This window comes from Microtus oregoni, unplaced genomic scaffold (assembly GCF_018167655.1).
Source record: "Microtus oregoni isolate MIOR12 unplaced genomic scaffold, Mior012 000044F_ref0000062, whole genome shotgun sequence".
NCBI lineage: Eukaryota > Metazoa > Chordata > Mammalia > Rodentia > Cricetidae > Microtus > Microtus oregoni.
This window is the reverse complement of record NW_024543218.1, coordinates 22,497-37,273: the sequence shown is the minus strand read 5'-3', so window position 1 is coordinate 37,273 and position 14,777 is coordinate 22,497. Positions and strand designations below refer to the sequence as shown.

Genomic DNA, 14,777 nt, shown 5'->3' with positions numbered 1-14,777 from the left:
TTTTTAACTAAAAAAGAGAGATAGCCTATTGTTTCTCATCATTTATTAAATAACAGTATTTATAAACTTTGATATTTTAATAAAAATCAATTTATTGTATATGAGGATATCCTACTTTTTCCTATTGTTCTATATAAATATTTATCTTTAAATACCACACTATTTAAACTATCGTTTAACTTGATTTTATAGCACCATACTAAGACTTCAAGTCAAAAGTACATTCTCCGATTTTTATTTATCTTTAAAATTTGTTTAGTTTTAAAAATGAGCCATTAACATACATATTATATAAATTCCTGAATCTATAAACATGTATTGTATGATTTTTGCTGAGATCATATTGAAACAAATGACCATTTTAAAAAAAAAAGAAACACTGAGTTTAAAGCATAGAAACACTGAGTTTTTAGATCTATTAACAGGTAACTAGGCATTTTAGATTCTTTGGAGCTTGAGTTACAGGCATCCTGACATAGACACAAGGAACTGAATTCAAATCCTATAGAAGAGCAACAAGTGACCTTAACCACTATGCAGTACCTTGAGCCACTGATTTTTATAATCCTAAGTGTATGAGTGTTTTGACTGCTTACATGTCAGCATGTCCCAAACATTCAGTGCCCACAGAGCTAGAAGAGGGCATTGGTAGTTAATTGTTGGTTGTGGGCCAAATATAGGTCAGTGTGGGCCAAACACAGAGCACTGAGTACTTTTAACTACTGAACCATCTCTCCGGCCCCTGCATTTTTTAATTTTACCTGATTATAAATGGCATTGTGCTTGTATGTATCTCCAATTATTACTAGAACAGAGCAATACTGCTCTGTACTTTTCAGTTATCCTCACATCCTTGGTTCTGGTAGCAGAATAAAACATGACATTAAACATCTAACTACCTTCTCTTTTATTTTCTGTAAGGCTGACTGCATGACAGGCAATTTTTCTTTGTTTTTGACTGAAATCACAGAGAATTTATAAAATTAATTGAAATCTGTTTGACTTTTCATCGCTTACCAATTTCATCCTGACAGAATTTTGTTTTTCTAAAACAACCGTCTATTTAACTTTATCAGAATTATTGGCTTGCAGATGCTCAGTGCTCTCTCACTGTCCTTTTGATTCTGTGAATTGTGTTGATGCTTATCTTGATGTATCAATTTGTTTCTTCTTTAAAATCTGAGCAGTGGTGTGGCTGAGGACTCCTCAGTGGCACAGACTCCTCACAAGAACAGCCTCTATTCAACTAACCTCTTGCTGCTTTTCTGTTTCTGTCTAACCCAGTTCTTGATTTATGCTCCTTGTCTTCCTGCTTCCGCTTGCTATTAGTTTTCTAGTTTTGCCAACATGAGAGCCCAGAGTTCTGTATTCCTTCCATCTTGACTAAAGGTCAGAGAGTTCAAACCTACTAGGATATTTGACCAAAGGCATGGCTACTGGATGCTTTGCTCCTCAAAGGCCAGGCAACAGAACGTTTGACTTAGGGCGTGGTTATTAAGTATTTTGAGTTGTTAGGAGGTAACTACGCTTGCTTGTTCCTTGTCTCACAGAAGTCTTGTGTCCTCTCTTTTTGATGGAGGTATATAAGGACTGTGAGTGATAGACTGGGTTTTGTTTTGTTTTTTTTAACAACAGTCACTGGAAGCCCTCCCGACTTGATCTTCTGTCTCTGGTTTATTTCTTTCCTCAATCCACACTCCCCTTTTCAGGAACTTATGGACAAGTTGGTGGGTCCGAACATGCTACATAGTACTTTAGGTACACGTTTAGGTCATTAACTGGATGACTTATTTTAATTTTTAACATAAGCATTCCACGCACATATATAGTTACCCATTTTGCTTAGTAGGAATTTGACCTTTAGTCTATTCAAAAATACTTGCTAACTTTTCTGTTAAAGATGGATCATCTATATACATATTGCTCAACCCATAAGTAGTTGTAAAATTTTAAGATGCTTTTCTATCACCACTTTGTACAAGTCCCTCTGGGTACAGATCGCTCTTGGGATGAGCATGTACCTCTTTAATTTATTAAGGTCTGTCTCATGCCCTAGAATGTTCTCTCTATATGGATGCAAAGTAATATAGGCACTCTGATGGTTGGAGATGTATTCAGGCAGATCATTTTGGTTGACGGTTTATTTGAGTCATGTATATATTTACCATTTCTTCTACCTTCTCCATCAGTCACTAGATCTAGTGTGTAGAATGTTTAGCTTATCATTTCTCTTCTGAGTTCCATCAAGTTTGGCTCACTGGGTTGTGGCACTCTGCCATTAGATGCAAACTCACTTCGATCACTGTATCCCCTTGATGAATTGACTTTTTTGTCATTATGAAATGTCTATATTTCCCTGATAGAATTCCTTATCCTGAGATCCTTCTAGCCATTCTAGATTTCTTTTGATGAATCCTGGCATGTGTACTAATTTCCATCTTTTTATTTTTAGTACCTTGCTTAAGCCTGTCATAGGCTGGGCTTTCTCTGCCTCTGTATTCATTCCCATCCTAGCCCCTTCACAGTCCTTCTGTAGGTAAGTGAACTTCAACTCTGAGGATCAGGATAAGAACTAAGGAAATTTGCAATTTTTGTTTTTTCTGTATCAAGAAGTCCTTTTATAATAAACCTGATTATGGCCATGACTTTCCGTCTAAACCCATCTTTCCAGCTCTCCATGGGGAACCATCAAATTGTGAATCCCTCTTCCCTTTCTGTTTTGTGTTTGTTTGTTGTTTCCTCTTTCGGGTAGCATATCTGGGCTCTGCCTGGAACACATTCCCCTTAGTAGCTTTCATTGTGAGAATTTAGCCTGTTATTGCAGGCATGCAGAAGTGATAGCCCTCCGTTAGTTTCCCATTTCCAGAGACATTTATTCAACACTGGCCAGATGCCAGACACCAAGCTCCATTCTGACACAAAATTACAAATCTAAAGATATTGGTGGCTATACTTAAGGAGCTGACACTCACTATGGAAGACAATTACCTCCCCATGAGCGTGAGCAAATACGTCCTACAAGAAGTTCAATAAAGAAAAAGAATTAAGAGCTCTGAAGAGCCACAGTGAAAACTGAACAGGTAAGGAGGACTTCGCTCAGGAAGAACTCTTTGACCAAGTTCTGGAGATAGAGTAGCTGTTATCCAAACAGTCTGACAAACAGCGTATTATTGAATGATAGTCAATACATGTGTACTGGTAACAGGAAGAGTTATGGCCATTTTGATTCGCCATAGCGTAACTAATTGGTTACAACTCTCAAATTGGCATCATCTTGTCAGATAGATATAATAGAATATGGGTTTATGATTTGAGTAGAAAAAAGTGGTATATTGAACACTATGAGTGAGAAGGGCTAAAAAAAGAGAAATGTCATATTACCACCACCACCCCCTTACTGGTACCTAATGTTATGATTGCAGAGATTGTTTTAGTGAAAACGGTAAATAAGAAATACTTTTATTTCAAAGCTGCATTTGTTAGGTTTTCCCAAAATATGTAATTCAATTCTTTCTTTAATGTAGGTAGAGGAGAGGTACATTCAATGGTCATAAAATGGGATATTTAAAACTTCATCATTTCATTCTGGAGCATGTACTGCAATGGCCTGGGTTTTAGGTTAAATTGCAATCCAGTCGAACTATGTCACTGTCTGAGGAATTCTATCAAATCTGAAGCAACGTGAGGTTTTACATTTAAACCATGTCTTCCTGCTGGCATCTCAGCTGTTCTGAATTTAAAGACTGTGTTCTTCACCTACAATGTTTTTTTTTCTACTCATACAAATCCTACTTTCAAAGCATTAACTTAAAACTAAATTCTTCTAACTCAACTTCTCAATCTTTTTAAAGGCTTATCCTTCAGTGAAGTGTAGTGTTCCAAGCCTGGTGATGATCATCCACAGTTTTTTGGTTGTTTTTTTTTTTTTTTGTTACAAATGGATTGATTCCACCGCCTGTATCAACTAGCATTTGTTTATTAAACCATTCCTGTGTGCAATAGCTTAATACAATATCCTTTTAGTTTTCTGTCAAGTAGTTTTCTGACCTGAGTTTGGGTTCACCAAACCAGAAAAAAACTATCTTGGGTTTCTGAAGGGCATTTGAGAATCAGACAGGTCTGGTGTAGATAGATGGTCTTGTGGACAGATCTGGAAGTGTCTAGTGGCAAAAGGTATGTGACCTTTTTTACCATCTTGTAGGCTACGTGACACTGGGTCCTAAAACAGTCAAGAGTCTCCATTGTGCAAGTATGAACAAATGTGCTCTATGAACATTTCATTGGCCAAAGTAAACCCCTTTGAGAAATGCTGTGTCAAGATAGAGAGTGATAAATTGTGTGTACATATTTTATATAGATTATATCATCAGATGAATGGAAATAAAAACTCAAACTAATAATACTTTTGATTCCCCTCATCGCTGCTGCCCATTCATTTGTGTTCATTTGATGCCTTAGTATCTGTGACGATGAATCAACTGACCTTTTCCTGGCAGTACTTTAACAGCATTTACATATGAGTTTATCAAAAGAAATGGGATAACTCAAGATTATGCTTGGTTCACCTTATAAAAAGAAATTACCATGAGTCCTGGCTTACTTTGCTTCTATAAGAGGATCTGACTGTTTCTACAACAACCTGTAATTTATATTTGCTTTGAATGACTGTAAATTTATATATCATTCCAGGCAGTTGATGTATCAAGATCATAGCATTAATCAAAACAAATCTTCAGTTGAAGAATATCCTTGTTTGCATTATAGATCAAATGGTTACAGTTAGGCTGAAGAAAGCAGTACACAGTTAAAGCATAAAGGAAAAAAATCTGGACGACTAAAGCAATAAACATTTAAGTAGGCAAGATTCCTAAACAGTAAAAACGTCCAAAATAGGAACAGAGAAACTTCTATGGTTGTCTTCAAAGCCATCCTAGAGAGCAAAAAGAAAATGTACTCAAAAGCCAAAGAAAAGTAAAGCTGTTCTTATTTCACCCTGCCTTTCAAAAACTCTGAATGAGAAAAAAACGGGAGCTACCCTTGAGCCTTCAGCAATGAACTCGGTGATGTACGCAATCAAGTTAATAGAACTTGTTAACATAGAACTTGGTTGTTCAAAAACCCAAACAGCCTCACCATACCAGAAAAGCCTGCTTTAACTGGGCTTCAATGATTGATTGGCCTTAAAGATTAGTTGGAAATTTGGAAATGAAATGAGAAGTCTTATAGCTTTACCTGGATCTGTAAAGCAACACAAAGACCATAAAGTGACAGCGACTGAAGGACCGTTTCTCTAAGAGCAATGTGCCAACCTGCAGGTGTCTGTATTTATTATTGACTTTCCAGAAAATGGGTTCTCCATCCACAAATCTGCTGATAGTCATTCTTCTATTGCTGCTGTTTTGTGACAAAAGCATCATCAGGAAAGAAGGCTGTATTTGAGAGCACAGCAGGGCAACCAAGGAAGTGAGCTGGAAGCACCTGCCATGCTACATCTGCAGTGGGCGCAGAGAACTGTAGACGCCTACAGCTGCTCAGCTTTGTCCCCTGATCCAGTCCAGGATCCAAGTCAGGGAGTGGGGTTCCAATGGTGGGTTTTCGCATACCAATTTAAGTTACACATAAAACCCTGACAAGAACCTCAGGGGATCATCTCCCAGATGATTCTAGATTTTGTTAAGTTGACAATTAACAAAAATCAACACACCAACCAACTATATATCTACTCTATTTAGAAAACGAAATGGTGCTATGAATTTTCTTTCAGAGTATGGCCCCGGTGGGTCAAACATGCACCAGTGGGCCGGGCGGTGGTGGCGCACGCCTTTAATCCCAGCACTCGGGAGGCAGAGGTAGGCGGATCTCTGTGAGTTCGAGGCCAGCCTGGTCTACAAGAGCTAGTGCCAGGATAGGCTCCAAAGCTACAGAGAAACCCTGTCTCAAAAAACTAAAAAAAAAAAAAAAAACATGCACCAGTGGATGACCACACACTTGAGAGTACATAGGCAACATTAATGGGGTTCAGTGGGCAGAAAATGTGAGTGTACAAGGTTAGATGGGTGTGGAATGAGGCAGCTCTTGGAGGAGATGTGAAAGTCAGGTAAAATGCTCAAAAGACAATGTCTGAAATTATCAAAGAATTAATAAAACTATAAAAAGAAATACAGATTTTCTTGTCATTGTTCCCTAAACAACCTACTGCAACAACTACTGATACTGTATTCTACATTATAAGTAATCTAGAGATGACCATGAATACCTCCCTGCAAGGTTTGAGTAGGTTGTATGCAAACACTGTACTGTTTTCTATTAAAAAAAAAAAAAAACAAAACCCTCATCCAAAGATCTGGAGATTGAAAGGGTGTCAGAACCAGAACCAGGGTACTAAAGGAAGACAGTATACCAAACTTGAGAATTTAAAAACCAGAAATCAAAATTATCATTTTCTATTTTGAGTTCTCAAAACCCAAATATTCTGAAATGTTTGGCGCAAAGTGTACTTTAAAAGAAGAAATTAGCAATTGAAATGCTATAGTGTTTTGAAATATGTAAATGTCCTCGGGCTTCTGAATTAAAATTCTGTCAGTGTCTTATCACATACAGGTATTTAAAGTGGGCGTATGCCGTGAATCACTTGTGATATATGTTAATAATTCAGAACTATAACTATTGGTTGGTTTCTCCTTCCATTTGGGAAAAAAAAAACTTATGTATCAAGAGATAAGCTTTAAACCTCTCCCATAAAAGTCACCAATGAAAACCATACAGGCCATTACTATGGTCATCCCAGTATGTTGAAGAGTGGGTGCTGGTAAGAACATCCCACTTCACGCCTCCCGTGAGGCACTTTGGCCACATATTTGCATTAAAATGAGTTGATGAATGTTTCACAAAGCACATTGTTCTCACTACTGCTTAGTGATCTGTGTACAAACTGATTCCAGGGAAAACAAGCAGATTTTTTCAGGATTCTACTACAGTCCAAGGAGAGCCTGGGTTAGCTCTTCTGATGATAAATTATCAACTTGATGGGACCTGGGATCACCTAGAAGACAAACATCTGTGCACATCTGTGATCCAGTTTCTAGACTGGGTTAGTTGACATTGGGTGACTCACTCTAAATATGGGTGGCACTACTCCCAAGATTTGGGGTCTTGGCCTGAATAAAAAGTAAAAAGAAGAAAGTGAGCTTAAAATAAAGATCCATGGTACTTCCTGAGGATACAATGTGATCAGCTGCCATCTTACTTTCCCACTGTAATCAATCCATTTATAATCCAATAAATCCACCTTTGCTTAAATTCCCTTTATGTGTCTTGTTTATTTTGATGGAAATGAGGAAAGCAATTAATGTATCTCTGGATGGGCAATTTGAAAAGTCTACAGAAATTATACTTTCGCAGCCCTTGAGCTGCAAAAGTTGAGTAGAAAGATGAAGAAGAGAGAAATTAACACAAAATCAAAGAGACAGCATGTGGACCACAGAGATGTTTAGTCAATGAGACTATGGGCTGGTAAATATCTTATATAAAGATTCTTCAATTGTCATACCAAGGGGACTATGCTGCTCCTAAGAAAATGATCTTACAATACCAAATATTCTTTTGCAGTAGAGCAGAGTCAATGGATAATCTAAACCTAATATCTCTTTTCCTTTGTTTTATATTGCATAGTAATACCAACAGTTGATCTGAACAAAGCAGCTTAAAGGAAAAATCACAGTGATTTCTTTTACTTTTTACTCTCAGATCAGAAACATCTTCAGGTTAATATATAATCTAAAACACATTACCATCATGGTATGTACAAAGACAGAAAGTGATAGCTTGGTATATGACAAACTGAGAGGCCAACTGCTACCTACATTGTAGTTCATAGAATTGAAAACTATTGAAAAGGCAATGATAAGGATCATTGATTATTGATTGCACTGGGTGGTAGGATTTCTAATTAGTCATGATTGACGTTTAGTTTCTAAACAGTTTGTTAGAATGAATGATTCTTAGAGTGGCAGAGTTTAAATAATTTTTTATTTAATTTTTTTTCCATTTTTATATACCAACCCCAGTTCTTCCTCCTGCCTCTCCTTCTGTACCACCTACTCCTCAGAGGGTGTAATACCCCTCTTAGGGATCAACAAAGTCTGACATAGTAACTGGGAGGGGGACACAAGACAGAAGATAGGAGAAGAGTTTAAATATTACCCTAGGAAATGCATACTTTTTATTGTCTTTGCAATATTTTTCAATTCTATGAGCTATAATAGTTGAAAGTTAACAGATGTAGACCTAAGACATAGTTAGAAAAACCTGAAATGTTTGAGTGAAATTGTCCGCTGTTCTTACACTGCAGCATCTCATCTACTTTCCAGATGGGATGGAAAGCAATCCCTGTGCTGTACTTTGTGCCATTCTTCCTATGGTATCTTTGACCAGTGGTCATATTGATGTCTATCCTGTCAAACTTTCTCTTTGTTTTTATACAGTCCTTAAAATTATGTGTGTTCGAAAACCAATATATTTAAAAATAGTTGAAAATTTCGTAGTTTTTGTCATTCTATTGAACTTAAGATAACAGACAGTGACCAGGAAAAAAAATCAATTTCTTCACTGTGTTTAGCAGCTATTGTAAAGTCCAACAGTCTCAATGTATCCTCATTACATGAGAGTAACAATCACAGAATTATCTGGATTTGAAATGTAAAACATTGCCTGTGAGTATTTATTACAACAGTGGCTTGCTAAGTGAACCTTGAATGTGCATCAGATGATACTTATCCATCGCCCACTCAAAGTCTTATTTATTGAGTGCCTATTATTCCCAAGGACTGCAGCTGGTACCAAAAATACCAAGATAGCAGATCACAGAGGGTCTCTCTGGAAATTCACAAGAAAACTGTAAACTAATGTTTGCATCATTTAAAATGACAGTATGATAGACAGGACAGAAGTTAAATGAATAATATGTTAAATAATTCTAGATCAAGTAGATCAATACTTTTTAATACAAGGAAAGAGAATAATTTTATAGATTATTATGCAAATGTACTATTTCCCAGATAGTCCCTCTTGCCTCATATTATACGTCACTAAGGCACTGATTAAGACATTTATTGTATATAAATAGCCTCAAGTGGAAAGCACTTTGAAAATATCTTACCTACTTGCATATTTAAGATTTCTGTGGCAATAACCCATAACACATGCTCACCATGCACTTGTTCAACACATGCATACTGAGTGTCCAACTCATAAAGACAGAGCATGCATTTAACATTCTGCAGACTAATGGAGATTAACAACTGTTATCTACTCTGATGAGAAACTGCTAGGATATTAGTACGGTATTGTCCGAGGGTCATCTAGGGTGAGTGGGGATCTAATCTAATGAATGGACTTATCCTCTAATGAATGAGAGATAACTGGAAAGTGCAAGACAGGTCTAAGTTTAAGGAAGTAGAACACTGAGATGTGTTATTGAAAGACCTGTCTTGACCTCACCTGTTCCTGTAGTTCCCTTCTTCTCTGTTTCTACAGTCCTCTGCCACATTCTTTTGGCCATGTTCGACTATGAAACTGTGTGCCAAGCAAATATTTCTCATGTAAGTTGCTTTGCTCAAGTGACACAAAACACTGACTAATTTAGATTTATCTAATGAGGAACATAACAATGTGTTGTACTGATTTGGGACAATGCTCTTGTACACTGTAAAGATTTGCCATTTGTATTAGTTTAATAAAATGCTGAGAGTCCAGTATCCAGGCAGGAAGTATACATGGAGCCACCAGACTAGGATTGTGAGAAGAGGAAAGCCAGAGACACAGTTGCAAGCCAGAAACAGAGGAAGCAAGCCGAGAATGCTTCGTTGAGAAAAGGTACCAAGACATGTGGCTAAATATAGATAAGAATTATGGGTTAATTTAGGTTGTAAGAGCTAGTCAGTAATAAGTCTGAGCAATAGGCCAAACAGTTTATAATTAATATAAGCCTCTGTATGTTTATCTGGAACTGAATGGCTGTAGGACTGGGAAAGACAAAAACTTCCATCTATAGAAAAGCCCGAATTTAGGCTCAAATAAGACTGGGTTTTGACCACAGCCCATAAATTACCATCTACTTAATTGGCCTTAATAATTCAGGAACAAGTTTTCATTTATATTTAAATATTCCCTTCTGGCAATAAAATAATATCATTCATGCAGAAAAACTAGTAGCTCATCAATTCTGTATAACTTTGGTTTTGGTTTTTGTCATAGAAATCATTCTTTATGTCATTCCACCATGTAGCAGGAGGGGAAGAAGAACTGGGAGGTCAGTGTACACAAGGCTTATTGCAAGATACTCTGTTGTCCTGGAATAGGAAAAAGGGTCCTATAGTCATTGTTTAGATATTGATCCCTGTCTGCTAATTACTATGATAAAGCAAGATGTGTTGAGAACTTAGGGGCTCAGGTAAAGATCGTTGGCCTCCTGGAAGAAAAGGTGTTCTCCCCATTTGCCATAGAGCTATCTAAACATGCATGTGATGAAGAACCATTGAAGACTAAAATGCTACCAAGACATTTCTACTCAGTGGGCCTCAGCGAACACAACAGTTCCAGTAAAAGAAATCTTCCCACAGAGGTCTTCAGAATTTTAGGGGCACTGTAGCAAAATTCCTTGCCTTGCTGATACCTGACAATTAACAATCCTTACTCTGGGTGGGAGTCTAGACCTGACTATAGTTCTAGAAACTTCAAGATCACTTACCATAATTAAACACATTGCTGTTTCCTAATATAACACAAAATATATTTATCAGATTTACTAACATCACAGACTTTAACAAAATTATTTTTGTTTAAAATTCCACTGACAAAAGCCAGGCATAGTGGCACACATCTGTAATCATAGGACTTTGAAGGCAGAAGTAGTTGGACCTCTCTGAGTTCAAAGTCAGCCTGTGTACACAGTGAGTCTAGGGTCAGCCACAGATTCATAAAACAAAAACAACAAAACAAAAACAAAAAAAAAATTTCCCACTCCCAGCCCCATCCTACAAAACTTCACAGGTACCAAAGTCATGGTTCTAAAGCTTCAAGACTCAGCAATTCAACATGGACTTAATATTTAGCATTAAAATATTGAAAGTCAAAACTAAGATTCACTCTGTTGAAACAAGTTATGTAATGAGGCCAAACCATTGACCACCAGACAGAAGAGGCATGCAGCCTCGAAAAGAAACAATAACTCTGTATGACGTAGAATCCACAGAAAATGCTTCTCCTTGGAATTCTGTAAAATGTTTGATAGCTCTTCATACTTGTACCTTTAACAAGAATCCCCATGCAGTACTGATAATAGCAACATGCACATGGATTATTCTGACAGAATCTTAAAATTCAAAAAGATGTTGCCAGACTAAATCATTTTATTCAATAAGGTATTGTAGCGATTTTAAGGAGAAAATGATTCTAATGTTCAGACATGGTTAGAAAGTGAACATTGGGGCTTGGGGGAAGTTTAGTGTTAGGGCTTTCGCTCTGTGCAACATTTTTGGAAAATGACTATTTTTTCTTAATGAGGGGTGAGGACTACACTTATTTTTGGGTTTAAGGACTCATATTTAGAATGCAATTATGGATTCTAGTTACGATTTAGTAAAGTGGCAGCTGTAGGCTCTCCACCGTGATCCCTGACTTCACTAGCCATGGGTGGTTGGCTAGTTGTCTACTACCAGGTACAGTTCTCCTCTTCTTGATCAGGTCTTAAATCATAAACCAAATCAGAGCTGACATTAAGGGTAGAATAGAGAGCCAGATTCTAAAAGTACAAAACCACATAGACAAAACTGAGTGCCAAGTTAGACCAATAGAGGATGGGCGGTGGACTGCGGTGGATCATGCCTACTGAATGCTTGTCTTATGACCTTGAAGGTGGAGTCAGTGTCTGGAAATGCTAAATAAAAAAAGGGCTGGAAAAATCTGCTGTTAAGAATCAAAGTATAAAGGTGACTTTTAGAAAAAAAAATCAATGTTTTATAATTTCCCTTGGAAGTGATAACATTTGGAAAGCTTATAAGTAGTTTTCCATGGAGATGATTTAGCAGCATCACAGATGAGATTTTTGCTTAAACACCCTGCACTCAGGGTCTAAATGATGATGTTTCCAAAGCTAAATTAAAAACATTTTGAGACGCTTGTTTTCGGTTTGACAAATTAAAGGCCAGCAGCACCTGCTGGGCAATGGTGGCACCCGGAAATGTGAGACACCATCTGCATGAGAGTCTCCTGAACCAGAACCAAGTAGACGAAGCACATCGGCAACCACAGCAAAGGCAGGTGAGCATGTATTAAAGCATAATTATGATCATGATGACAGCAATATTCACTGTTCCTATCCTGCATTTAACAACACTGCGGCATGCCCTGTAGATTGTAGCATTTATTGTTGATCATAATTGGGGAAAATATTCTATTGTTCTTATTTCAAAGACAAGGGCATTTAGAAAAGTCAGATAACTCTGCTCAAAAAATCAAGAGGGTAGAAGTGACAAAATGACGATAAACTTGAAACTACAGTAATCTTCAGACACATCTTCATCAGATTTAAAATTTCAGATTTACCCTTGAGAACTCTAGCAATGTGTTCCAACCAAGAGGGCTGTGTGAGAGTAAGGAAAACGCAACATAAGAAAGCTTTCAGATGAGAAACTTAAGTCCTCACAGAAAAAAATTGCATTGAGATCAAGATCAGTTAGCCTAAAAACATCATTTCAAATATTTATACATTGGCTTAGTGAAATAATGCCTACTTATTGAACACTCATTGAGTAACAGACCTAGTATGAGACTCTATTTATGAATTTGATTTTCAATTTTCAAAATTACCTAGAAGTCATGCCTAGAAGGTAGTAAGGTCATAAATCAAATTATAATCTTTGATCGGTGTCTAGACTATTCTCAGTCACTGTATTTTGAATGATGACATTTACACACCTTCAACCTCCAAGATCCTAGGCCTTTCTTACTAGTAAACTTTGAGGAAATAAGTTCCTTGCTATCATCAAAAATACAGAAAAAGTTGCTAGACCCCGTAGGTGAATGTGAACCTCAGGAGATTGTCTCCATCCACACAATCAGTTGCTTCCTGTTTTATGTCTCTGAGGCACTGATTTAGATCCAAATTCTCAGATATGAGAGGTAAAGAATAACCTGTGTGCTTGAGAAGGGACGCCTTTGGGTGGCTTCCATGTCCCAAAGTCTGTCTACCCACTGGTTTCATGCTGTGAGCCATCAATGGGTTTCATCCCCAGGCTTCTGTTCTCAGGAGGCCGCTAGGCGTCTAGAAGATGGAGAGCCATCTTTATTCAGCTTCATCTTCTCCTCAGGAATCCCGCAGCAACGACTCCTGCTCTACCATCTGATTCCAACTCAGTCTTTTCCCAGCCCCACCTCACTTATACTTAGCCCTGATAGGAATATCTGGCAATTTTATGTATTATAACACAGCACACCAAAGCCGAAGAAAGAGGCTTGAGAATGAATTACAGATACGAGCAATACAATGAGGAAAACCCAGGTAGGAAACAATTTGCATAGAGGTAATTACAACACACACATTTTCATCATAGCCAATTTTAAAGAAATTGCTTCCTCATTTTACAGCTATTAGTTTTACAGAGGTAAAACCAACATAGTCCGTGACAATTATAGGTTTCATAAAACTGAAACACATTTTTACAAGGAAGAACGCCTGATAAGAAGCTCTACCAACAATAAATGTTAGCTCTGTTACTTTATGCACAACAACACTTTCAAATAGATGAGCATCTGCTTGACTACTGATGAAGATATCAATCAAGGCATCAATGATTTCTATCTGATGGATCTTTCCAATTAGCAAAAAAAAAAAAAGCAGAAATCTTACAGAACATACCATGTCATTAAATAGCAAAGGTATTTTTACACTTTTACCATTCTTGGTTAGACTGAAGATGTCCACTCTAGAAGAACCGTGTTAGTTTGGGAGAATAGCCGAGCAAACTGGATGTGTGCTGGTCTTCTGAAGAAAGTGTCCCAGGAAAAGGTATGAACTGTTGTCACTAGAAGTGGTCCAGCAGTACCACTCACTGTTTCTGAAACAGAGAAGGTGGTAAAGAAAAGAAAGAATGAGAATCTGCTCACAGAGTCCCATAGCTATTCTTTCAACATAATCTGTACACATTTATTCACACACTGGCAGCTCATGTTTTTTTGCACATCTTACGGTTGTTATTCTTTACACTATTTCTTTAATTTTTGAGATTATAATATAATCACATCATTTACGTTTTCTGTTTCCTCACTCCAAACTCTCCCCTATATTCTTCCTTGCTCTGCTTCAAATTGATGGCTTCTTTTTTCTTTAATTGTTGTCAGATGTGCATATGCATTTTTGTATATATTCCTAAATATAACTTGCTCATTCTGTATACTGTTATTCACAAATTGATCAAACTGCAGAGTTGCAGAGCCTAGTCCTAATAAATATATCTATGAAACAGCTCCTGTTTCTTATCTTTTAACTAACAGGCCAGGTCAGCCAACATTGTTGTGTGTTTTACATGCTAATTAAAAATAAAGTATCAGTAATGTCAAAGGCTGTGGAATAATCTTATACACTGAGAATTATTTGTCACTGTATGGTTTAGTGAAGAAACTGACTGCCCAATAGCTGAACAGGATAAAGCTAGGTGGGAAAGACAAACTGAGAATGCTGGATAGGAGAAGGAAAACGTCTGGAGAGCCAGCCAGCCACT

The 14,777-nt window shown here is 37.2% G+C and overlaps 1 protein-coding gene across 5 annotated transcripts in view; it reads right to left on the bottom strand.

Moving 5' to 3' along the window:
• LOC121434631 (disks large-associated protein 1) overlaps positions 1-14,110 on the bottom strand; it is a 684,271-nt gene extending 670,161 nt beyond the window's left edge. For all 5 annotated transcript variants that reach the window (XM_041633553.1, XM_041633552.1, XM_041633551.1 and 2 more), the window contains exon 1: positions 13,916-14,110. The gene's annotated coding sequence lies outside the window, so the exon portion shown is untranslated. The remainder of the gene's footprint in view (positions 1-13,915) is intronic.
• Positions 14,111-14,777: the final 667 nt, after the last annotated feature.